The 25,677-nt window shown below is 39.0% G+C and overlaps 1 long non-coding RNA gene across 1 annotated transcript; it reads left to right on the top strand.

The window, feature by feature from the left end:
- Nucleotides 1-1,438: 1,438 nt before the first annotated feature.
- Nucleotides 1,439-2,998, top strand: LOC117276719 (uncharacterized). The gene is made up of 2 exons (XR_011407841.1): nucleotides 1,439-2,074; nucleotides 2,279-2,998. It is a non-coding gene; the product is annotated as an uncharacterized lncRNA (long non-coding RNA).
- The last annotated feature ends 22,679 nt before the right edge of the window (nucleotides 2,999-25,677 follow it).

Genomic DNA, 25,677 nt, shown 5'->3' with positions numbered 1-25,677 from the left:
CTCCATGTAGATGGGCCTACTTGAGCCAAGCTGACCCAGTACCGGTGGCAAAACTCCAAAATTACGGGGTCGAGCCCTTCATTCGGCCTTAAGAAAAATGAATCCAAGGTACAGGGGTACGTATAGATATACGTAAAACCCTCCTTGGTGAAGGTAACTCGCTCTATCATATCTAGAGCGAGGATGTTGAGGTTAGGATAGTTGCAGTCCTCCTTCACTGCAGGAATACTAAAAGGGCGAATGGAGGAGGGATACCTACTAACAACCCAAGTCCGTGAAGACGCAGATGGAGCCTTCTCTTGAAAGTCATTAACGGTACTCAGGTGTTTGGGTATGATGGTCTTTACAGTAGGAGGCTCAGAATCGGCCTCAGCATCCTTGTTTTTCTTTGGGCCTCAACCGAAGAGAAGGCTAGAGTTTTTAAAGAACGCAGTAGAAGAAGCCATGGTAACAAGGGGCAGTCAACTTTTTCGAAAAACGTTGAACAAGATGTAAAACATCCTAAGCAACTGTAAAGTTTAAGCAGAGAAGAAGAAGAAGGGTCTATGAAAGCTAAAACTTTGAAAGTAAAGAGGAATGTGATGAGTAGAAGTAAAGATATAGACGGCAAAAATCGTGGTAATGATGACCTTAAAAATCGGCAAAAATATTTGTTGAATCGTGGGGCAACATATGTTCGGGGTATTAAATGTGAAGAGACGTGCGTCCTTTCAAGCGTTAGAAACTGTTCAGGAATTTTCCCGCCAAGAAAGGGATCGTCACCATATTTTCGATGACACAAAGATGTGTCACCGAAAAGCAGGGGGACTATCTGTATAGAGTAAAACTGATTAATAATAAATGGTCGAATGATAACATCACACATGAAACCGAAGTTAGACAAAAGGCAAGTGAAGTGACAATCAGTACCGGACGCGGCAACTGTGATTGAGGTGGGGGAGATCCCGAAGGGAATATAGTCAACGTAAGCAGATCGGGTATTTGTCATCGTATAGCATTCAATAAGGAAATATTCTCTCGTATTAAATGAGCGATCATTGCAGAGAATATTTACATTCATAACCTGTCGTTACATATTTATCAATGCCTACATTATTATCATTTAAGTGAGGCTTGATCCTAGAATCTTGTTTCCCTAGACATAACTACAAATAGGAGTCTCAACAGCCATTGTAAGGGACGAAATTCTTGGGAAAAACATATGATATATTCCATTTTTGCTCTCAATTAAACAACTTTATTTGCTCTTTTACATTACTTTCATTTTTGTCTTGAGAGACATCGAGCTTGGAGTCAGGCTTGTCGTTTTCTTCAATTTTAACTATTAAGTCATATTTTTAATCTTATTTCATTATTATTTTTGGATCAAATCAGTTTTGCTTGTCTATAAACCACATAACAAATTTATCTGTACCGTTTTACGGGTAAACAACAAATCTTAACTTTTTCCATCTAAACGTTATGAAGTAATAAATGTAGGGGCATTCATCTGAATGTTAAATCATTCAATTAAAGACATAATTAAACTAAGCATTTAAATGAGAAATTGTAACAGAAGAAACAATGCGGACCACATAATGAAGAAACTAACTTACAAGAACATCATTATATATACAGCATAAAACATATCAAGGCCTGAGTGCAGGATTCTCATTTTGATGTCAAGACAAAAGCCCTGAATTTCCTGTTTCTCTACTCTCCCGGCGAAGAAAACCTTGACTTTCTTCAGTTAAATTTTTTTGCCAGTCACTAAGGATTGCTAGTGCAGATCGGGTCTGGTCCTTCAAAAACGAAATCAAAGAAGGTAGTGGAAAATAAGTTGTCAAATCCATTTATCTCTGGAAGTTGTGCATTTATCTGGGTAATGTAAGCTTCATTTGCTGATGTATCATTGACATGTGCTAGGGATGTGACACTATGATTCACATGGTTATTTCCTACGTTCATGTTATTACATTCCAAGGAGAATTGTAACGTATTAATTGTGTTCTCCATGTGCACCTCACCCGCATAGGAGGCCATTTGTTTCGCGGTGATTTCAATCTCCTCTACGAGGCTGGCTACCTGCAACAAGGTAAAATTCTTCATTCATAATCATGAACATAAAGAGCTCGGCTGATTCACATGCTTGAAGGAATTGATACTTGATATTGCTACATTCTTTCTTTTTTAGTATGTATCCAAAAGAATAATGTATTTTTTTATACATATTGGGAATCGCTTATTTTAAACCTCCTACTTCATCCTCAATGACATTAATATGTTCTTATAACCATAGGAATGTAACGGCAAGTTCTCACGATATTTTTGATATGGACATTTTGTAAATCAAATATGGCCATATAAAATGAAAAGAAAGGAGTATATGAACCTGCTGCTCGAGTTCAAAAATATGACCGACACAGCCATAAATTGGATCCTGCATCCTAGCCAAGGCTTCATATGACATGGTTACAGCAGCTTCACTCCGGCAGTGCAGCGGGAGGTGCAGAAGCAGCTTGGAGACGTTGCTTGCTCCGAATACCTTGTGAACTGCTGCAAAATGGTTAGTTGCCTGCTCATAACAGAAGTAAGGCGCGAAAATGCATTCATTGGAGCACCTTCTTCTCAAGAACTTACATGCCCCGCACGAAGAACCACCAGGTCCTGCCATTTCTGCTGCTATAATTTTTCTTTTCCTTCTGTGTGCATATCCAACTAAAAATCCAATTCTCTTTTATAATTAACTTCTAAAAGGGCCAGGTCTTTCTTTAGTTATGAGTGAAAGGACATTCTCCCTTTTGGTGAAAAGTAAATTCTTTTAGGTCTCCATCATGCCTAACAATGTTATTCACAAATTGGGTAAGCTTACCTTATTGGTGTCTTTTTAAATGAGCTTTTCTCTAGTAACGTGACACTTGTTTGGAGGATCTAGTTTCCGTTTTTTGCTAAAAATAATGAAATATTATTCCCCAGAAGCAGCATAAAATAATAATTTTATCATTTGGACAAAATAAAATGGTGGTCATATTTCACTGATTTTGACTCCATTAATTAATCTCTTATCTTCCTTTTCGCTAGTATCTAAGCGGCCTTCTTTCTTGACTCAATTTCTATTAAAAAATACTTTTGTTCAAGCATATGTGCTTAATTATTTCCTAACCTAATAAAGAGCTGCCCATCTGCTCAACCAAGGGAAGACCGAAGGAGGTGGCCGAGAGCTATGTGCTCTAGAGGAATGCGTATTTTCTATTCTTTTCTTTTTCCATCTCTCTTTTATTACTATGGTGCATTTAAGTAATGCACATTGACAGGGTGGAGATTTTCTTTTTGCACTAAATGGCCCGATAGGTTATTTTGAGTACTAGCTCCCCTTTTTTATGACATGAGACCTTTTATGACGCTATTTGTTGATTTATGACTTGCGTGCATGGTCCATGTTAATTTTCGAATAGTCTAAATGTGAATGATTTAAGAAGACTTGATTTTTGAACTTGAAAATGGCTAGAGTTGACCACAGTCAACATTATTGGTAAACGACCTCGGATCAATATTTTGACAATTCCGCTAGTTTCGTATGATAATTTTGAACTTGCACGCGTGTTTGGTTGGGGTCCTGTCACGACCCAAAAATTCAATATTTGTGATGGCACCTAACCCAACCCGCCAGGTAAGCCAGTTAACAGTCAACATATTCCAAATGAAATTAATAACCTCTTATACAACAACCTAAGTACTGGTAGTACTACAAGTCACGAGCCACTAAGACTTATAATTACAAACTGATAGAAAATGATACAACATCTATTTAAAATGTACATAAACTTAATCTCAAATCTAGAACAACCAAGAACGAGTGAAAGCGATAACTGTAACGCAGGTACATCTTCAATGGAAGCTCTCGCTATTTCACAGCAACATCAGCTCCAAAATCTGCACGCAAGGTGCAGAAGTGTAGTATGAGTACAACTTACCCCATGTAATCAATAAGTATCATAACTAACATCGGTGATACTCGCTATCACTTGTACAATTCATAAATTTAAAAAGTGTGGAACAGATATATGATCAAATTAATAAAACCACCTTGGTATTCACAACTCTTTGTTTTAAAGTTTTCTGCTCAATCAACAATCAAACATATAAGGAAGATATGCATGTAAATCAGATAAATAGTCAAGGAAATTGCAAGTAAAGATCAAATGCAATAACCAAATATCATCTTGTTATGGTGCGCAACTCGATCCAACTAACAATAAGGCAATAAGGCCTATTGCAGCATGCAACTCGATCCGTATAATAGTCACCAGCTCTCTTAGAGCTCACATCAACAAGAAACCCGTCGGTTTCTCACAATCCGCATGTACACATGGTCACATGCATAACAACACAATCTACCCGGCATGGTCATTAGTTTAACAACACAATCTACCCGGCATGGTCACAAGCATAACAACACAATTCACCTAGTGTGGTCACAAGCATAATAACACAATCAGCCCGACGTGGTCACATGCATAACAACACAATCCGCTCTGCTTGGTCACAGGCATCCAATCCAGATCATATCACATAGAAGCGGGTATAAATGAATATATGTATATGATGAATAAATATCATATTTCATGCTCTTGGACTATTATAATAATACGCTAAAGGGTAGGCATGTATAAAGTGTGATATCATAGCTCAAATCAGCAATTTCATCACAGAAATAGCAATTACCAAGTTTATTCAGGAAATTAGTATCTTCGTAACTTCAAGCATGGCTCAAATGGTTCACAACAATGTTATAAATATGAGAAACACTATTAGCTTAAAGCTTACAATTAATTCTAGGCTTATCATAGCCTAAGCACTACCCCGAGCACGGATAAATGCCCTGGTGCTCGCACATGGACTCAAACCCCACACATACGCATACCCATAGCACATAGCTATCATAAATAATTAAGGCAACTAATGCCTCAATGAAGTTTAGATAATATACATACCTCTAACAAGTCAAAACAAATACTGAGCAAGCTAAACAACACTCTAAAAATACCATCCCCCGCGTATCAACCTCCGAACGGCTCGAAACTAGCCAAAAATAACTCAAAAACATGAAATAATGCCATGGAGACAAACCCAATCGATAAAGATAGAATCTTTAATCAAAACTCAAAGTCAACCAAACAATCAACCCGGGCCTCGCACCTTGGAACCTAACAAAATTAACTAAATCCGACAATCCATTTAATTTCGAGTCCAACCATACTAATTTTACTCAAATTTGACTCCTAATCGATGTTCAAAACCCAAAATTCACTTTAAGAACGTTTAGAAAAAACCCTATTTCTCTTTGGAAATCATCAATCAAATGCCGAAATCGAAGATGGACTCACGGAATATAATCAAAATCAAGTAGAAAACACATACCCCAATCCATGTGGTGAAAATCATCTCCAAAATCGCTAAAATCTTAGCTCCTCAACTCAAAATGTGATGAAATAACTCAAAGTCCGAAAATAGAGTATTTATCATCACTGAACAACAATACCCATCGCGATCGCGAAGAACAAATGCTACTGCCACAAAAATGATCTACGCGTTTGCCTTAAAAGCCACGTGAACGCAATGCCCAAGACACCAAAGCTTCACGAACGCGATTAAGAATTCCCCAGCTCCTAGCTCCCGCGGTGTCCCACACGCGAACGCGAACAGTAACCAATCCAAACCTCCGCAACGCGTACAATATGTCGTATCCGCAATGAAAAAATTACCATTGGCCAAAACACACTTCGCAATTATGAAGAACACCAGAGACATCAGATAACAGTAGAAAACCAACAATGCAATCATGAAGAAAATGGTCCGATTCCACCCTGAAACTCACCTAAGTCCCTCGGGACCTCGTCTAAATATACCTACAAGTTCAAAAATACAACACGAACCTACTGGATGCCTCAAATCACATATAACAACATCAATTCCACGAATCATGCCTCAAATCAAACTTAATTAACTTTTAAACTTTTAACTTCCAAAACTCGTGCCGAACCATACCAAATCAACTCGGAATAAACTTAAATTTTGAACACAAGTTCCAAATGACATAAAAAACCTATTCCAATTAACGGAACAACAATCCAAATACGATATCATCATAGTCAACTCCCGATCGAACTTATGAACATTCCAAACATTCAAATTGCTAACTTTTGCCAAATAGTGCTGAAACCTCCTAGAAAAATCCAAATACAAATCCGGTCATAATCCCAAGTCCAAAATCACTATACGAATCTAATGGAACCATCAAAACCATCAAATACATAAAAGTCAAATGTGGTCAACTCTTCCAACTTAAAACATCAAACATGAAAACAATTATTCCAAACTAATTCCGAAACACCCTAAAACCAAAACAACAATACACACAAGTCATAATACAATATACGGAGATACTCATGCCCTTATACCATCTAATGAAGTGCAAATACTCAAAACGACCGATCGGGTCGTTACAAGTCTTGGGTGACCCGACGCCGTTTCAGCGCTTAATGTGAAAAGTAAAAATTTTGAAGTCTGAACTATGAAATTCTTTGAGTTTTATTGCTTGATTCTTGATTTTATATGTCATATTGATTATTTGAGCTTAGAAGCGAGTTCGTATGATGTTTATTATACTTGTGTGGATATTTGAATTAGAGACCGAGTGGCTCGGGTGAGTTTGGAATGAGTTTTGGACTATTTTGGCAAGACAGGAATTTGCTGGTGCTGCAGACCTCACACTTGTGAGTCTGTTCACGCTCGCATTTGCGATGCTGGGTATGGGAAGGGAAGGTTCGCATTTGCAAAGCTTTTATCGCTTTTGCAAGGTGGTCAGATTTTGCATCTGTGACCTTATAGGATAGGTTACTTCTTCAGTTTTGCGAAGCTCATTTGGAATTTGCAAGGGTCCCTGTATTCGCATTTGCAATGAATATGTCGTATTTGCGACATCATAGGGGATTAGGCATTGTTCGTATTTGCGATCACTGGTTCGCTTTTTCAAACATCGCAATTTCAAACAACAACTCCCAATTGCGATACCTGCAGCTGGGTAAAAGGTTAGGATTTTGGGACTTCGTTCATTTTACTCCATCATTGAGACATATACTCCACATAGAGGCAATTGCGAAGAGCAATTTCTTCCCAACTTCGTAGGTTAGTAACTTTAAATTATTTTTCATCAATTTCCATTTTTCGATGATTTTTACTATTAAATCTAAGATTTCATAGAGTAGAAATAGGTGTTTTGTGTCAAAATTTAGGATTTTGTAATTATGGGTTAGACCTCAAATTGAGGTCGGTTCTCGAAAGATATCATATATTTGGACTGGGGGTGAATGGACAATCGGGATTTGATCTTAATTTCGAATTTCAACCACGTGAGCCCGAGTAGACTTTTTGTTGGATTTTTCAAATATGATAAAGGTCGAATCTTTTTTATACTATGATAACTCCTATAGCTTGTTTTGGCTTATTTGAGTAATACTTGATTAGAATCGGGTGATTTGGAGGCTTGTTCTAAAGGGAAAGTCATGTTGGATCGTTAATCTTGCTCCAAAAAGAGGTAAGTGTCTTGGTTAAACTTGGCTTGAGAGAATTAGGGTGTAATTGAGTCTATTTGATATGTTATCTATATGTTTGAGGCGGAGAATATGCAGGGTGATGAGTATATATGTGTGGGCCATGGGATAAGCATATGGGTAGGGTTAGCTTTATTTGTACCATGTTACTTTATGTATTATGTCTTACATACTCTACATATGCTATGAGAGAGTGAATTGCATGAAGGGTGTTTCCGTGCTCGTGAGGGAGAGTGATTTTTCATTAAGCGTGTTAATGTGCTTTCTTTACATATCGATATCATTGCATGAAGGGTGTTACCGTGCTTGAGAGAAATAGAAGATATGCAGGAAGGGTGTTTACATGCTATCTATTATATTATGTTCTGAGGATGAGAGTAGAAGCACGAAGGGTGATGTCATGCCGTTTATTGGTATTGGTGATCTTTATTTTGTTATTCGGACTAAGGACTTGGTGGCTATGTTGCTTTGCAATTATCTTTGAAAGGTTTGTTCAGAGTTGTTTGTAGAAGCAAAAGTTGTGGTTTACTTTAGTAGTACCTTCCTTTACTTCCTAAAGAACGAGCAGTGGCACCAATAGTTGAGCCCCAAAAAACTCAAGATGATGAGGTTCAAGATCAGGTCGAGCTAATAGGAACGACACAGGTCCTAGAGGGGTTCATTTCTACCCTAGTGCTTCTGGACGCCTTAGTTCGCATGGTTGGCTTTATGGAGTGTATGGCTCAGGCCGATGTGTTTCCTATGGCACCAGCCATTTCTCAGAACAAGGGAGGAGTTCAAAATCCTACTTCTCATACCCCAGAACAGATGGCCCATGGTTATCCAACCCCAGGAGTTCTACCAGTTGGGGTGGTTTGGCCGATTGGCTGATAAGCTTAAGAGGTTAGATAAGTTCACCAAGTTGTTTCCCCCTCACTTTAGCGGTGCACCTTTAGAGGATGCCCGGGACTTCTTGGACCTTTGCCATGAGATTTTGCGCAACCTAGGACTAGTGGAGTCCAATGGAGTTGATTTCACAGCCTTACGGATGCATAGTTCCACCAAGAGGTAATGGCAGGTTTAAGAGTTGGGTAGGAAAGCGGGATGACCGCCTCTAATATGGGGTCTGTTTTCGCAATTATTCTTGAAGAAATTTATTCCCCTCACTCACAGAGATAAGTTGCACAGCCACTTCGAGCACCTTTAGTAAGGTAGCATGACCGAGCAGCTAGCATACAGTGCACCTCCAGCTCCCATTAGTGCAACTCCGATAGAGAGTTACTAAGGTGGTTATTTGGGTTGTCAGTGGTAGCTCCAGGTTCAGCAGCCACATCAGCAAAAGGCTTGCTATTTATGTGGGCATCTAAGGCATGTTGCGTGATTTTGCCCTAGGTCGCAGAGCAGTATGCCATAATAGGGTGCTCATGCTATGATTCCGGCACTGGTTGCTCCACCATCCGCTCAGCCAGTAAGAGACGGGGGTCAAGTAGCTAGAGGTGGAGGCCAGCAAGTTAGAGGTGGAGGCCAGTTAGTGAGAGGTCCTAGAGATGGAATATTGGTTGGTGGACCTCAACCTCGTTGTTATGCATTTTTGGGTAGGACCAAGGCGGAGTCGTGTGATGCAATTATTACATGTATTATCTCAGTTTGTCATAAAGATGCTTCCATATTGTTTGATCCAGTTTTATACATATTCTTATGTGTCTTTGTATTTTGCTTTTCATTTGAGTATGCTTCATGATTATCTTGATGTCCCTATTGTGGTATCTACATAGGCTAGAGATTCCTGTCACGTCCCAAACTTGGCGAGCCGTGGCCGAAACCCGGTGCCATACTTGGCCTGAGCAAACCACTCTATAACTATGAACTCTTGAGGGATAACACTCAACTTAGATTGACGAGGCCTACCTACAAGTTGACAATACTAATCAAGGCCGACGTGGCTGCCATGAACATCTACAACTAGTAATACCAAACTGAACATGTCCATAGGATTGGCAAGGCCATAATACTGACATATAAATTAAACAGAACTCGTCTACAAGCCTCTAGAGCACTCCCAAGACCCCACCTGTGGGATTTCATTGGGTTCGTTGTTGTTGTTGGAACTGTATCATGGTCAAGACGGAGCCTCGACCTACCTATCAAACCTGTATATATAAAATGGACATTGAAGTATAGACCTGGTAACTCCGGGGGAGTGGAGTTGACCAATCAAGCTGATGTCTGCCTCTATCTACTGGGAAGGTCAATTTGGTTGTGTATCAGGACCTGCAGACATGAAATGCAGCATCCCCAGCAAAAGGGACATCAGTTCAAAATAATGTATCAAGTATTAAGGCAATAGAATAACTAATAGTTGAAACTTAAATGATAATATAATAAGTGAAAGTAACTGGGAGTCAAAGATGATCTTAAAATATACTTACCCGCTGATACTGACTCAACTCTCCCAATATAGTAAGTAAAATAGCTCTCTATCCCTATATAGCTCGGTACATGTAACTGCTCGATCTTATTACGCTCGATCATAGGTGCTCGGCCATACTAGGCTTGGTACGTTTCACGCTCGGCCGTAGTAGGCTCGTTAATACGCATTCGGCATACTAGGCTTAATATAAAACTTACCACCTAATCTGAGGTTGCCCAATAGGGGCTTTCCCACCAATTATAGCTTGGTGGTGGTGAGAATTCTGTAATACTCTATACATATAGACCCTATGCTCTCTTGACTGGAAGAAGACAATACTTAACTGAGTATAAAGTCCTGATATGAGAGAATACTATAACATACGAGACTAGAATAATGTATATAAATTCAGGAACACGAACATCTCTTTATGCCACGTTATCAAACGTGTTTAGTTACAGGGTCATGCAAAAATGAATTAAAGGTTTAGCCTTAACATACCTTAACCATGTCCTCAGCTTAATCTACAATAGAATAAGGAGATTCTTAATCACTACTAAGCAAAGGGTAAGTCCATAACTTAAGCTAGTAGCTCATTTACGTAAATTTGGGAACCATATCCCTAGTAACAAGGGCCTCTTCCAGTAACATATACCAACAACAACAACCAGAGCAGTCTAGCATCCATAAATATCAATAACAAGACACCATATAACAACAACAAATCACAACTAGTTTACGACAAATGGCAAGCTCTAATTGAAACCCATATACCCCATATCACCCTTTATAGACTTCTTACGTTAACTTAAATATATCTGTATCATGATAATTAAGTCATTCATCAATGATTCCATCCTTATAGCATATATTTATAACAAGAAAACAGTTCACAAATCCAACTATCCGCAGTCAGCAACTTTATTCACTAGTTCATGTCTAACTCATCCAGTTAACTCGATAAGCATCAAGATAAACTTAAGAAAAAGCAATAAAACAATATACTTACCTCCTACAGTAGCTTCAAGTCGAAATCCAAGCTATACTTAGCTTACAACAACCCTCAATACAATACAAAATTACTTCAACCTATTTTCGAGTTTTTTCCAATATTTCGTATCTAACGAACACTACCAAGATAGAACAAGCTTAAGCACAAGTATAAAGAAGAAAATCTTACCTTACACAGCAAGAGTAACCTGTGCACTGAAGCTTTATTCAACCAAAAGAACCCTTAATGAGACAACAACACGATAGAAGAACTTTCCGCTACCTTTGTGGGGTTCTTGATGTTAGATTTTGGTGGTTTACCTTAGAAATCACTCTTAAGCCTTTAGAATCTGTTTATGAGGATTAGTAGGAGTATGGGGATGATGTTGGGTCGAAAGATGAGCAAGAATGGTCGTCCAAATCATTTTTAAAACGAAGTAGGTCGACCACCTCCTAAGTTGGTCCCATATGGAGCTTCTTGCATAGTCTTGCTAAAACATGGATATCTCTCTACTTTGATGTCACATTGGTAAACGGTTTAACTAGTTCGAAACTAGACTAGTAGATCTTAAATTTTGTGGGTGGATAACCCCTTAAAATCCAAGTATATTTAGAGAAATGCTCAGTGAAATTAGTCCAAAATTTCAGTAAAATTATGAATGTATCTTGCGACACTTTTTGTCGACTTTTGTTTTACAACTTGTTTAACTTCAAAACATAACATACGAATATTATATTATTCAATTACCTTAAAACACGACCTCCTTAGAATATTAAGCACTCTTAGTTTTACTCCAAGAGTACGGGTTACGACATCTTTGATTCGCTTAGCCTCTAACCCTCACGATACTTCCTTAACACTTATTTTAACCCATCATTATCTTTGTAAAGGTCCGTAAACTCTCTGCCTTATATTGATTCACTTAAGACACATTCCAACATGAAAAAATGGGGTGTAACATTCCATAGTAGTTCGGGTGTGCCGGTCTTGCGTCATTACTATTAATGGTCTCGATACTATAATGGATCTTTTATTTTCCTGGTATGGATTGGTTATCCCCCTATCACAATATTTTGGATTGTCATGCCAAGACTGTGACATTATATATGTCGGGGTTACCTAGATTAGAGTGGAAGGGGGCTCTCAGTCATTCCACTAGTAAGGGAGTTTCGTATTTGAAGGCTCAACCAACTTTTGAGAAGGGGTGTCTAGCGTATTTGTCTTACATATGAGATTCTAGTGGGGAGTTTCCTCTTATGGATTCGGTACTTGTTGTGACGGATTTTCTAGAGGTGTTCCTGCAGATTTGCTGGTATGGCACTCAATATGGATATTTACTTTTGCATTTATTTGGTTTCGGGAACTTATACTATTTCTATTACACCGTACCGTATGGCTCCAGTCGAGTTGAAGAAACTAAAAGAGCAGTTACTGGCTTTTGTTGATAAGAAATTCATTAGATCGAGTGTTTCACCTTGGGGTGCGCTGGTATTGTTTATTAAGAAGAGGAACATATCGATGAGGATGTGCATTAACTATTGGTAGTTGAGCAAGGTTTCCATCAAGAGCAAGTATCTGTTGCCTAGGATTGATGAACTATTTGACCAGCTTCAGGGTGCTAAGTTATTTTTCAAGATTGATTTGAGATCTGGCTACCGTGAGGTAAATATTAGGGCATCAGATGTCCCTAAGATAGCTTTTAGGACTTGCTATGATCATTACTAGTTCTTGGTGATATCACTTGGTTTGACTCATGCCTCAGTAGCATTCATAGATTTGATGAACCGAGTATTCAAGCCTTACTTGGATTCCTTTGTGACTAACTTCATTGATGATTTTATGGTTGAATATCGTAGTAGAGAGGAGCATAAGCAGAACCTACAAATTGTACTTTAGACTTTGAAAGATTATCAACTATATGCCAATGTTTTGAAGTGTGTGTTTTGGTTGGACATAGTTTCCATCTTGGGTCAAGTTGTATCTTCATATGGTATCAAGGTGGGTCCCAATAAGATTGAGGCATTTGAGAATTGGCCTCGACCTACTTCATCTATAGAGATGCAGAGCTTCTTGGGTTTGGCGGGCTACTATCGCTGTTTCATGGAGGGGTTTTCATCTATCTTATCCCAATTAACCAAGTTTTCTCAGAAGGGCACTCTTTTCAAATGGCCTGATAAGTGTGAGGAGATCTTTCATAAGCTCAAAACTGTCTTGACTGCATCCTCAATGTTAGTGTTGCCTACATGCTTGGGGTCTTACAATTTGTATTGTGATGCATTGCATATTAGACGTGGCATGGTATTGATGCACGATGGTAGAGTGATTGTTTACGCGTATCGTTAGTTGAAGGTCCATAAGAAGAACTACCTTGTGAATGATTTGTAGTTGGCAACCATTTTGCACATGCTCAAGATTTGGAGGCATTACTTATACGGCGTGCATTTCGAGTTCTACACTGATCATCAGAGTCTCCAACATCTATTCAAGAAATAGGATCTTAATTTGAGGTAACAAAGATGGTTAGTGTTATTAAAAGACTATGATATCACAATATTGTATCATCCTGGGAAGGGTAATATGGTGGCTGATGCCTTGAGTAAGAAGGCGGAGTGCATGGGTAGCTTGAAGTTTATACCGACAGTAGAGAGAGCATTAGACATAGATGTCCAGGCTTTGGCTAACAGGTTCGTGAGGTTGGATATTTCGGAGCCTAGTAGGTTTCTTGCTTGTTTGTGGCGCAATCGTCTTTGTTAGAGCACATCAAGGCTCGCCAGTTCGATTATCCTCACTTGTCGGTGTTGAAAGACATTGTGCAAGAAGATTCAAAGTGATGGTGTTATGCGACTTCAGGGCCAGATTTGTGTTCCAAAATTTGATGGTTTGAGAGAGTTAATCCTTGGTCAGGCTCATAGTTCATAGTATTCTATTCATCCAGGTGTCACGAAGATGTATCATGATTCGAATAAGCATTATTGGTGGCGGAAGATGAAGAAAGACATTTTTGGATATATATCTCGGTGTTTGAATATTCAATAGGTGAATTATGAATATCAGAAAACCGGTGATTTGACTAGCATTTGGTGATAATGAAGTGAAAGTAGGAGCGCCTCACTATAAACATTATGGTAGGCTTACCACGGACCTTGAGGAAGTATTAAGCTTTTTGGGCCATTATGGACTAGTTGATCAACTCCGCGCATTTCATCCCGCTGATGACTTCCTAACCTTCATAGCGGTGTTCTCAGATCTACATCAGATAGATTATTTGCCTGCATGGTGTGCCCATTTCTATCATTTCAGATAGTGGCACGCAATTCACTTCACGCTTTTGAAGAGCTGTACAACGTGAGTTTGGCACACAGGTTGAGTTTTATACTGTGTTTCACCCTCAAATGGGCAGTTAGTCCAAGCGGACCATTTATATTTGGGAGGATATGTTGAGGGCATGCACTATCATTTTCGGAGGTCCGAGGGACTAGTTTTTACCTCTAGCAAAATTTTCCTAAAATAATAACTATCAGTCTTAGTATCCAAATGGCTCTGTATGAGATCTTATATGGCAGGCGATGTCATTCTCTGGTTAGATAGTTTAAGCCCAGTGAGGCTATATTAATAGGCATAAATATAGTTAGTGATGCTTTGGATAAGGTGTTGATTCAGGAAGGCTTCGTACAACACCATCCACACAAAAGAGTTATGCTGATAGGAAGGTTCGTGATGTGACTTACATGAAGGGAGAGAAGGTTCTTCTCTGAGTTTCGCATATGAAGGGCATGATGCAATTTGGGAAGAAGGGAAAATTGAGCCGGAGTTTTATTGGCCCATTTAAGATCTTGGAGAGAGTTTGAAAGGTTGCTTATCGGCTTGCATTGCCTCCTAACCTAGTAGGGGTACATTCACTATTTCATGTTTTCATTTTCAAACGTACCATGAAGATAGGTCACATGTTTTTAACTTCAGCGCAGTGCATCTTGATGAGGATTTGATTTATGAGGAACAACTAGAGGACATTTCAGATCAGTTGGTTAGAAAGCTGAGATCTAAGGATAATCCTTCTTTGAAAGTGTGTTGGAGAGGCAGCCAACTGAAGAGACTACTTGGGAGTCCGAGTCCGATATGAGGAGTAGATATCCGTATTTTTTACCAGTACAGGTACATTTCTATGTCCCATCGAGGATGAATATTTCTTTTAGAGGTGAAGAATGTAATGACCCAATCTGTGTTTTGAGTACTAGCTTCCCTTTTATATGACTTGGGACTTTTCTTATTGTTATTTGATGATTTTTGACTTGCGTACACGATCTGTGTTGATTTCTGCAAAGTCTAGCTGTGATGTTTTAAATAAAACTTGTTTTTTGACCTTGAAAATGACTAGAGTTGACCACGGTCAAAATTATTGGTAAACAACCTCGGGTCGATGTTATGACGATTCTGGTAGCTTCATATGCTAATTTTGGACTTGTACGCATGTTTTATTTGGGTTCCGGGTGACCCGAGGCTGTTTCGGCGCTTAATGTGAAAAGTTAAAATTTTGAAGTTTGAAATATGCAATTCTTTGAGTTTTGGTGCTTGGTTCTTGATTTTAAATATTTAGATTATTTGAGCTTACGAGCGATTTCGTATGATGTTATTATACTTATGTGGATGTTTGGATTGGAGCCCGTATGGGCTTGGATGAGTTTCGAACGAGCTACGGACTGTATTGGCAAGGATGGATTTGCTGGTATTGGAGACCATGCATTTGCAAGTGCGAGGTCGCATTCGTGGTGCTGGATAGATGCAGGGCAGCCTTGCGAAGGTTGGCCGCTTTAGCAAGGTGGTCGGACATCGCATTTGTGAGCCTCATGTCGCATTAGCGACTTTGTGGAGGGGACTGCTTCGCTTTTACAGAGCTCATTTTGCATTTGCGAGGGTCCCTAGTGCCCGCATTTGCGATTAATATGTCACATTTGAGACATCAGAGGGGCTCAAGAATTGTTCGCATTGTTCGCATTTTCGATCAGTGGTTCGCTTTTGTGAATATCACAATTGCAATACCTACAGTTGGGATTTCGGGACTTAGCTCAGTTTACTCCATCTTTGAGACCTAGTCTCCACATAGAGGCAACTTTGGAAAGCCATTTCTTCCCAACATCATAGGTTACTAACTTTAACTTATTTTTGATCAATTTTCATTACGTTTTCATGTATTTTCACTATTAAATATAATATTTCATAGAGTAAAAATTTAGGATTTTATAATTTTGAGGTCGGATCTCATAACAAATTTCATATTTTGGACTCGTGGGTGAATGGGTAATCGGAATTTGGTCTTAATTTCAGATTTCAACCACGTGCGCCTGGGTTGACTTTTTCAAATATGATACATATCGAACCTTTTTGATACTAGTGTAGTTCCTAATGCTTGTTTTGACTTATTTAAGTAATATTTGACTAGATTCAGGGTGGTTTGGAGGCTTGTTCTAAAGGAAAAGCCATATTGGATTATTGATCTTATTCTAAAAAGAGGTAAGTATCTTGGTTAACCTTTATTTTAGGGAATTACAGTGTAATTAAGTATATTTGCTACGTGATCTATGAGTTTGGGGCGACAAATATACAAGGTTAACTTTATTTCTACCATGTTGCTTTATGTATTATGTCTTCCTTGGTCTATATAGATTGTGTAATCTTTGATTTATCTTATCCATGTCATTATCTGTGTTAAGATTTTTGAGATATTAGGCGTTAAGATTATTGAATTATTGATTTGTTATATGGTGCCAAGGTGTTGGTAAATTCTCATATGGCGTGTTATGTTCAAATATTTATCCTTGATGTTGTTTATGCTTCCCACATTTCTTGGTACTGTGTTATATGTGACGCTTGGTGAGGAAGAGTGAATTGCACGAAGGGTATTTTCGTGCTTGTGAAGGAAAGTGATTATGCACGTAGGGTGTTTTCGTGCTTTCTTTATATATTGATATCGTTGCATGAAGGATGTTACCATGCCTGAGATAAATATAGGATATGCATGAACGGTGTCTCCGTGCTAGTTATTATATTATGTTGTGAGGATGAGAGTAAAAGCACGAAGGGTGATGTCGTGCCGTTTGTTAGTATTTGTAACGAGTCGACTAGTCGTTTTGTGTAATTGAGCCTCGTTTCCCCTTTTGATGCATCACACATGTGTAATTTTGATTTTATAACTTACAAGGGTTGATTGGTTTCGTTCCGTAAAGTTTTTGGGTTGTTTTGGACCCTTTAATTTTTGGCTTAAAAGCCTAAGTTAATTATGTTGACCAAGCATTGACTTTTGTGAAACTGACCCCTAAACGGTGTTTCAATGGCTTCGATAGATTTGTATCATTATTTTGGACTTGGGCGTATGCACGGAACCGAATTCGGAAGTCCGTAGGTTAATTTGAGTTGTTTTGTCGAAAATTGACAATTTAAGATTTAGAAGTTTGACCGTAGGTTGACTTTTGGCTATCGGGTTCAGAATTTGGTTTTGGGAATAGAAATAGGTCTGTTATGCTTTTTAGAACTTGACTGCAAAATTTGGTGCTACTTGGAGTTGATTTTATAGGATTCACAAGCCTAGTTGCAATTCTAGAGGTTCTTGAACTTTACTTTTAAATTCATGCATTTTTGTGTTCGATTTGTAGTTCTACATGTTATTTTTGTGTTTTGATCGTGCGAGCGAGTTTATATGATTTTTTAGACTTGTGTGGATGTTTCATTTGGATCCCCGAGGGCTCAAATGAGTTTCAGACGCGTCGCGGAATGGTTTTGGACAGAATCTGAATTGCTGGTGTGTTGATGCCTCTGATGTCACTATTGTGAACACCATCATCGCAATTGTGACCTTAGCAGGCGAATCACAGGTATTGCAATTGTGATGCCTGGGTCACAATTGCAAAGTTGACCTTGGTAGGGGTAGTTTCGCATTTGCGATATTTTTGTGGCTTTTGCGAGGGAAGCAGGCTTCGCAACTGAAAAGCCCATGTCGCATTTGCAACTTCCCACATAGGCTGTCAGTGCAGTATTTGTGAGGCATCCTTTGCAATTGCCATGCCTCCAACTGAACAAAAGGTTTGAAAGTCGGGATTTTAGTCTCATTTTCATATTTTATAATCCTAGACTCGGTAGGAGGCAATTTGGAGAGGGGATTTTCATCTACAAACATTGAGTAAGTGATTCTAATCAATTTCCACCTATATTTCATGATTATATGTTAGATTTAACATCAAATTTATGTGAATCAAAGTAAAAATTTGAGAAATTTGGCCTAAGTTTTGAAAAATGAGAATTTGAGTTTTGAGAGTCGATTTGGACTCGAATTTTGAAACAAACCACATATATGGACTCGTAGGATTATGGGTAGGTGGAATCTACCCTTGGACACGGGTTTTGATCGGGCGGGCCTGGGGTTAACTTTTGTTGACCTTTTGGGAATTTTATAAAGATCAAAGCTTTAGCTATTGTAATTGTTTCCCCTTGCATTATTTGATGGTATTAAGTCACTTTTGGTTAGAATTTAGACGTTTGAAGGTGAATTTTAGGGGAAAAGCTATTTTCGAGGGTTGAGTTGGCCTAGTTGAGGTAGGTATCTTGCCTATCTTTATGTGGGGGAAACTACCTCTTATGATTTGGGTTGTTTGTGCCATTTGTGTTATGTAGAAGCCGTATACGCAAGGTGACGAGTGGTACATGGGCTATATGTGGTAATTGACCGGTTTAGGTTATTTACACTCTTTCCATGACTTTAATTGAATTACCATAACATGTTATATCCCTCATTGTTAATCTACTCTTACATGTGTTAACCTACCCTTACATGCGCTATTTGACCTTGTTAACACTAGCTCTACCTCTTATTTGTTATTTTCTCTTATATGCTTTAGTTGAAGTTATTGCCTCCCTTATTGTCTTGTTAACTCTTAAATTGTTGAATTACTTTTACTTGAAGTTATTATTTCATGGAATATCTTCTTGCTGAGTTATTGGTGTTGAAGTTGTAAACGTCGTTATCACATTGAGGTGAAGTTGTTAATTGTTGATATATCTTTTTTGTGGAGCAACTAACATTCATTTTGTTGTTGTTGAGATTTTTGTACACATTATGGTTGAGCCATGGGCTATTTGTTATGTAAACATTGGTATTGTTGATTCTTTTGGCAAGTTGTGGAATATGGGCACTAGTGGTGTGAGTTGTGATTATGTTGTGACCTTGATACACATGCGATGATAGAAGGCTAGGAGTTGATATGCATGCGGTGCGATAAAGTGGGCTTGATACGCGTGTTGATAATAGGGGAACTACTTGAAACCACGCGGTGTAATAAGGTGGGTTAAAACACGTGTAGCTATTTCATAAAAAAATGATTTTTAAAACTAAATGTAAGGCTCATGCGATGGTAGAAGTAAATATTGTAATTGAAATTGTGAATACAAGGCAGTACCTCGGTTGTGATTCTTGTTGTGCATTTCATATTGAAAAGAGTTATTGGTTGATCAGTTCTTGTTGCTTTTATTTTCCTTGTCTTACTAGTTTTGTCTGTAATTGATTATTTGTGGTTCTCATTATTTGCTTCCTTCTTTTTGCCTTGTTTCGTACAATTCTGTCATTAGTTTACATTAACAAACTGCTTTGTTATCATTCATTTCATTGCTTTCCATTACTTCACGTTATAATGTTTTTACTCTGCTTATCTTGTCCTAGTACGTTTCTGGACCTGGCCTCGTCACTACAATACTAAGGTTTGGCTTGATTCTTACTGTGTTCCATTGTGGAGTAGTCACACTACGCTTTTACACATCTTTTGTGCAGATTCAGGTATGTCTACCGGTGCTGGATGTTAGAGATTGATTGTTAGCTGCTTTCGGGAGACTTCAATGTATACATGCCCGACGTCCACAGGTCTCAAAGTCACCTTCCGTTATCTTCTCATTATTGTTTTTTTCTTTATCAGATAGTGTTGTAGTAGACGTTTTAGAATATTCTATAGAGCTTATGACTCAGTTCCACTAGATTTTTGGGGTCGTGACAAGTTGGTATCAGAGCTCTTAGTTCATTGGAGTTACAAGTCATATACAGGGTTAGTAGAGTCTTGAGGATTGGTACAGAGACATCTGTACTTATATTCGAGAGGCTACAAAACTGTTAGAAGAATTCCATTTTTTGAGTCCTTATCGTGCGAATTGGTTGACTTCAAAATCTGAATCTTTGATTTTCTATTCTCCCACAGATGGTGAGGACACGCACCGCTGGAGCTGCGAGAGGCCGAGGTCGGGGCAGAGGCAGAGGCACATGAGGGGCACGTGGTGTAGCTAGAGCACCTGCCCGAGCAGCGACTGAGGAGCCACTAGTAGCTCCGGTTGGCGGACAGGCACCCGTGGCGCGTGTTGTCACCCCTGCACATTATGAAACCCTAGCATAACTTTTGAGCATGTTCGGTATTCTATCTCAGGCGGGGTTGATTCCACTTGAACCAGCCACATCTCAGGCTGGGGGAGGAGCTCATACTCCCGCAGCCCGTACTCCAGATTTGTGGGTCTATGTCAACCAGGTCCCGGAGGTTATGCCAGCACATCCAGTTGTTTCGGTTAAGCCCGATTTTAGGAAAGTGGCATCTGAGGAGGAGTAACTAAGACTTGGGAGGTTCAAGAAGTATCATCCTCCTACTTACAACGACCTAGCCACAGAGGATGCACGAGGTTTTATAGAGAAGTACAACCGTATTCTCCGCACCATAGTATTATGGAGACGAGAAGAGTTATTTTTACTACATTCCAGCTGTGAGGAGCAGTGTATCAGTGGTGAGAGGCTTACGATGAGGGTAGCCCAGCTGATGCAGCTTCAGTCATATGGACTCGGTTTTCAGAGATGTTCTTGAGAAAGTTTGTTCCCCAAACCCTTCGGGATGCATGGCACACGAAGTTTAAACAACTATGCCAGTGTACTATGACAGTGTCAAAGTACGCCATCAGATTTAGTGAGTTGTTCAAACATGCACCTACCCTTGTTTCTACAGTCAAAGAGCGAGTCTGCCGATTTATTGAGGGGCTCAACTATGATATTAGATTCAGCATGGCTCGAGAGTTGGAGACAGATACTCTATATGAGCAGCTGGTAGAGATTGCATGGAGGTTGGAGGGTATGTAGGGCCATGAGAGAGAGGATAGGGAGGCCAAGAGGCCTCGAGATTCTGGAAGATATAGTGGTTCCCGCGTCCCAGCTGCAGCCCATCATGGTAGAGGCTATGTGAGCCGTCCAGTTCATTCAGCAATTCTAGCTTCTAGTGGTACTCCGTGTATTCCGAGGTCTCAAGTTGCAAAGTTTGCTCAACCACTATCAAGTACACATCCTGCACTAAATGCTTTTAGCAGTCGATCTAGCCGACCAGGCCAGGGCCGATTTTAGCAACCACGCCCACCGAGAGCTTGCTTTAAGTGTGGTTATACCTGACATATGGTTAGGGACTGCCACAAACTCAGGAGAGGTGCACCTCCAGAGACCACTCAAGCTCCTCTGATTCCATCTTATCCATAGACTTCACCTGCCATGGTTGTTGCTCTAGTTACCACTCCACCTGCATAGCCAGCTAGGAGTGGGGGTCAGGCGGGTAGAGGTCGCCCTAGAGGGAGAGGCCAGGCTAGATTCTATGCTTTTTTGGGTATGATAGAGGCAGTCGCATCAGACGCAGTCATCATATATATGATTCGGGTTTGTCATAAGGATGCATCAGTTTTATTTGATCCGAGATCCACTTAATCATATGTGTCATCTTACTTTGCTCTGTATATGGATATATCTCGTGATTCTTTGAGTTCTTCTATGTATGTGCCCACGCATGTGGAAGATTCTATTATTATGGACTATATGTATAGGTCATGTTTAGTCGTTATTGGTGGTTTCAAGACAAGAGTTGCTCTATTGCTACTCCATATAGTAGACTTTGATGTGATCTGGGGCATGGAATAGTTGTCTCCCTATCATGCTATTCTGAACTGTCATGCGAAGATTGTGACACTGGTTATGCTAGGTTTGCTGCAGTTAGAGTGGAACGGTACATTGAATTATATTCATAGCAGGGTTGTATCCTTTCTAAAGGCTCAATGGATGGCTGAGAATGAGTGTGATGCATATCTAGCCTCTGTGAGAGATTTCAGTGTTGATACTCCTATTGTTGAGTCAGTTTCGATAGTGAGAAACTTCCCAGATATAGCCTCTGTGAGAGATGTCAGTGTTAAAATTTCGTCATAAGTTAATCGGTGTAAGTTTGGGATTGAGATTATTTTGGGATTATAAGTATTATGCTATTTCAAATAAGTGATGAGTAAATTCGTGAAGGTGAGAGGGTAAGTAAATCGAAAAAAATAAATTTCGTCAAAGTTTGTCAGGTTGGGATAAAATACAGCCCAAGCTAAAATACCCGGTATTTATAGACTAGGGTCATACAAGGTATCACATGACCATGATAGTAAGGTGTACAGAGGGTATTAAAAGTTGGTAGTATTTTAAGTAGTTGGAGATAATTCCTAGTTATGTGAATTATTTGATAATGGGAGATTAACAATTAAGTAAGATGATTAATGGTTAATTATTGGATAAGGATATCCTCCCAAAACGTGGCAGCAACATAAGAGTCTTTAAGTGACTCTTAGATAACCTTGCTAGGTGTCACTTTGAAAGAAATTCTTGGCTAAGCCATAAAAAGCTCTAAATTCACAAAGTATATAAAAGGGGTAACGTTCTTTAGTAAAAAGCTTTAGAAGATTTCTCCAATTCAATAAAGTCACAAATCCATTTCTATGTGCATTCAAAAAATGTGAGTGTTTGTACGTTACAAACATTTGTCTCAAATGTAAGTCTTATGCAAGATAGGATCTTCAAGCAATTCTTACAAGATTTCAACCAAACATCTTGCAACCAAACAATTCCAAAGAGAATTGTTAGAACCGTAGCAACGTAAAATATTGCGGTTCTAAAGGAGTACGGTGCAATCTTTTCTAAAAATATCATACGGATTTTACTCTACTCCAGGTATATTAAGGCTATCCCCTATTTCTTTTGGCGTGATCCATAAGATACAAACGAAACGAGAAAATGCACAATTTCCATACATGACTCTATTCATAGAAATATTAGAGATGCTTAAGTTGGTAAAGTTTATTTCATGGGTCTAAAAAAGACGTAAGTTGGTAAAGTTTATTTCATGATATTAATCAGAGATATAATGGTCTTATGACGTACTGAGAGATTTTATTAGTGTATTTCATATGCATTTCATGCATTTATACATGCACATTGACCCATGACCAGATGGCGTTATATACGCGTATATATATATGTATATGGGATATGGGAAAGGTTATGGCGTTATATACGCGCCACCACCTGATAAGCTGGTATACGTTGATGATTTTGGCCACAGTGGTCGAGATGATATGATGGGATGCCCTCAGAGGCTGATGATGTTATGAAACATGTACCTATACACGATATGTGATTCATACGCATATGCATGACACTATAATCATTTCATGATTTACAGAGTTATCCCGACTTACAGGTTGAGTCATTTACTCTATATTTCTTCCATGTCTGTTATGTACTTATTTATGTGCCTTACATACTCGGTACATTATTCGTATCGACGTCCCTTTTGCCTGGGGACGCTGCGTTTCTTGCCTGCAGGTTCCGATAGATAGGTCGAGAGTCCTCCAAGTAGGCCATCAGATCAGCGGAAGATGTTGGTGCGCTCCATTTGCTCTGGTGTTGCTTGTTTTGTCAGTATGATTTAGACGTGTATTGTTTGGTATGTCGGGGCCCTGCCCCGACCTTTGTGATAAGTATGTACTCTTAGAGTCTTGTAGACAGATGTCATGTATACGAATGCTTTTATGGCCTTGCCGGCCTATGTTTTGAGTTTACAAATGATCATGTTGGCCTTATAGGCCCGTATATCACATGTATAAGTTTTTATATCAGGTTGGGGTCATCCTATATTGAGTATTCCTCTATGTTTATTCTGGTTAGCCCATGACGGCCGGTTGGCCCATTTGCGAACGAAAGTACAATAAGAAAAATATGTTATATTCGTACTCGGTTAAGTAAGGTACCGATTGCTCGTTGCGGCCCATAGGTTTAGGTCGTGACAAAAGTGGTATCAGAGTAGTTCTGTCCTAGAGAGTCTACGAGCCGTGTCTAGTAGAGTCTTGTTTATGGGTGTGTAGTGCACCAGACTTATAAGCATGAGGCTACAAGGCATTTAGGATTGTCACTCTTTCTTCTTACTCTAGATCGTGTGGTAGAGACCAGTTGTAAGAACTCAATTTTCTAAACTCTATCTTATTCATAATACGATGATTCCTACATCCAGAAAGACGATTGGTAAGGGATATAGCTATGGAAGAGTTGAGTTAGAGGAACTCAATTTTTGCATCATGCTTATGATGGATAAAGATGAGGTATTTAGCAGATCATGTATATACTAAGATGTGTAAGCTTCTTGATAAGGATCCCTAAGGCAAGAATGCATATCCACTCTTATGGTAAAAAGCAATGAAAGAATCAGAAGGTATAAGTTTCAACAAGTAAAAGAAGAAAGATGAATAAGGGTACGAGGCGCCCAGTTAATGAAGAATAACAGTATTTACAACTCAGGTAGAGAAATATAAGCCTTTTGAGTTATCTTCAACAGTAACAGAGGTATGTACCATTGGCTACACTGATCTCAGTTATGCCCTATAGGAGCTATAATATATGGTATAAGAGAAGGACGGGTATCAGGATCCGACTGGGGTTAGAGTGACCCAAAATGGTGGATGGATTGTTTGCGTTAGTTGACATTTCCGAAGGATAATATGCCGATATATCTCCTTATAAGACACCCAGATGGTGCACTCTAAAATAGTACAATTAGATATGAGTATTACAAAGATAGGCATTGGAAGCCTGGAAAGGATAAATATTATCTTAATATGGCTCCCGTCCCTAGTAGAGAAATAATGTTAAGCAACCTGAAGAGTCAGTGGATGGAGAAAAGGGACAAGATTGCATTTATTCAAAGCCTACATATATGCTACGAATCAAGAACACTATGCAAACACGATGTCAAGGAAAGGAAGTATGGGTCCCTGCCCGGGATGTTTTTGATAAATAGTAAGTTAAGACAAAAGAAATAACCCAAGAAAGATTATGCGAAATATGGATATGAGAATGTACCAACGAGTAGTTAGTAATTGATCAGGAAGAGCCTAGTGATGGCTAAATAGGAGTTTACAGACGAGTCAGCAGATCGTGTAAGATAAACATAGTAAAACCCAATATAGTAAATTCAGCCTCGCAGTTATGACATTGTGATCATTGAGAAATATTTAGATAGGAGTTGGGATAGTTAAAGGTACCATATGAGTGTTACGGAAATAAAAGAGAGTGCCACTGGGAAGTCAGTCAAAATATCAAGTTCAGAAGCAACCCTACAAGCACAAGGGGGTGGAAGTAAATAACTACAGATAATTATAGGAAAGGAAGAACATCAAAAGGTCCATCAAGTGTACAATGTAATAAGCTCACAGCTTTACAAGAGTCAGAGGATCCTCCCTAAATACTACAATGAAAGACTAATTGAGGAAGTAAGGAAGAAGTCTTCAACCTAAGCTCAGTAACCTAAGGAGGAAATGGTTGTGTAACAATAGTCTCACTACAAAATTGTATG

This window comes from Nicotiana tomentosiformis, chromosome 5 (assembly GCF_000390325.3).
Source record: "Nicotiana tomentosiformis chromosome 5, ASM39032v3, whole genome shotgun sequence".
NCBI lineage: Eukaryota > Viridiplantae > Streptophyta > Magnoliopsida > Solanales > Solanaceae > Nicotiana > Nicotiana tomentosiformis.
The sequence above is the reverse complement of the archived record's forward strand: the minus strand, read 5'-3'. Positions and strand labels throughout refer to the sequence as shown.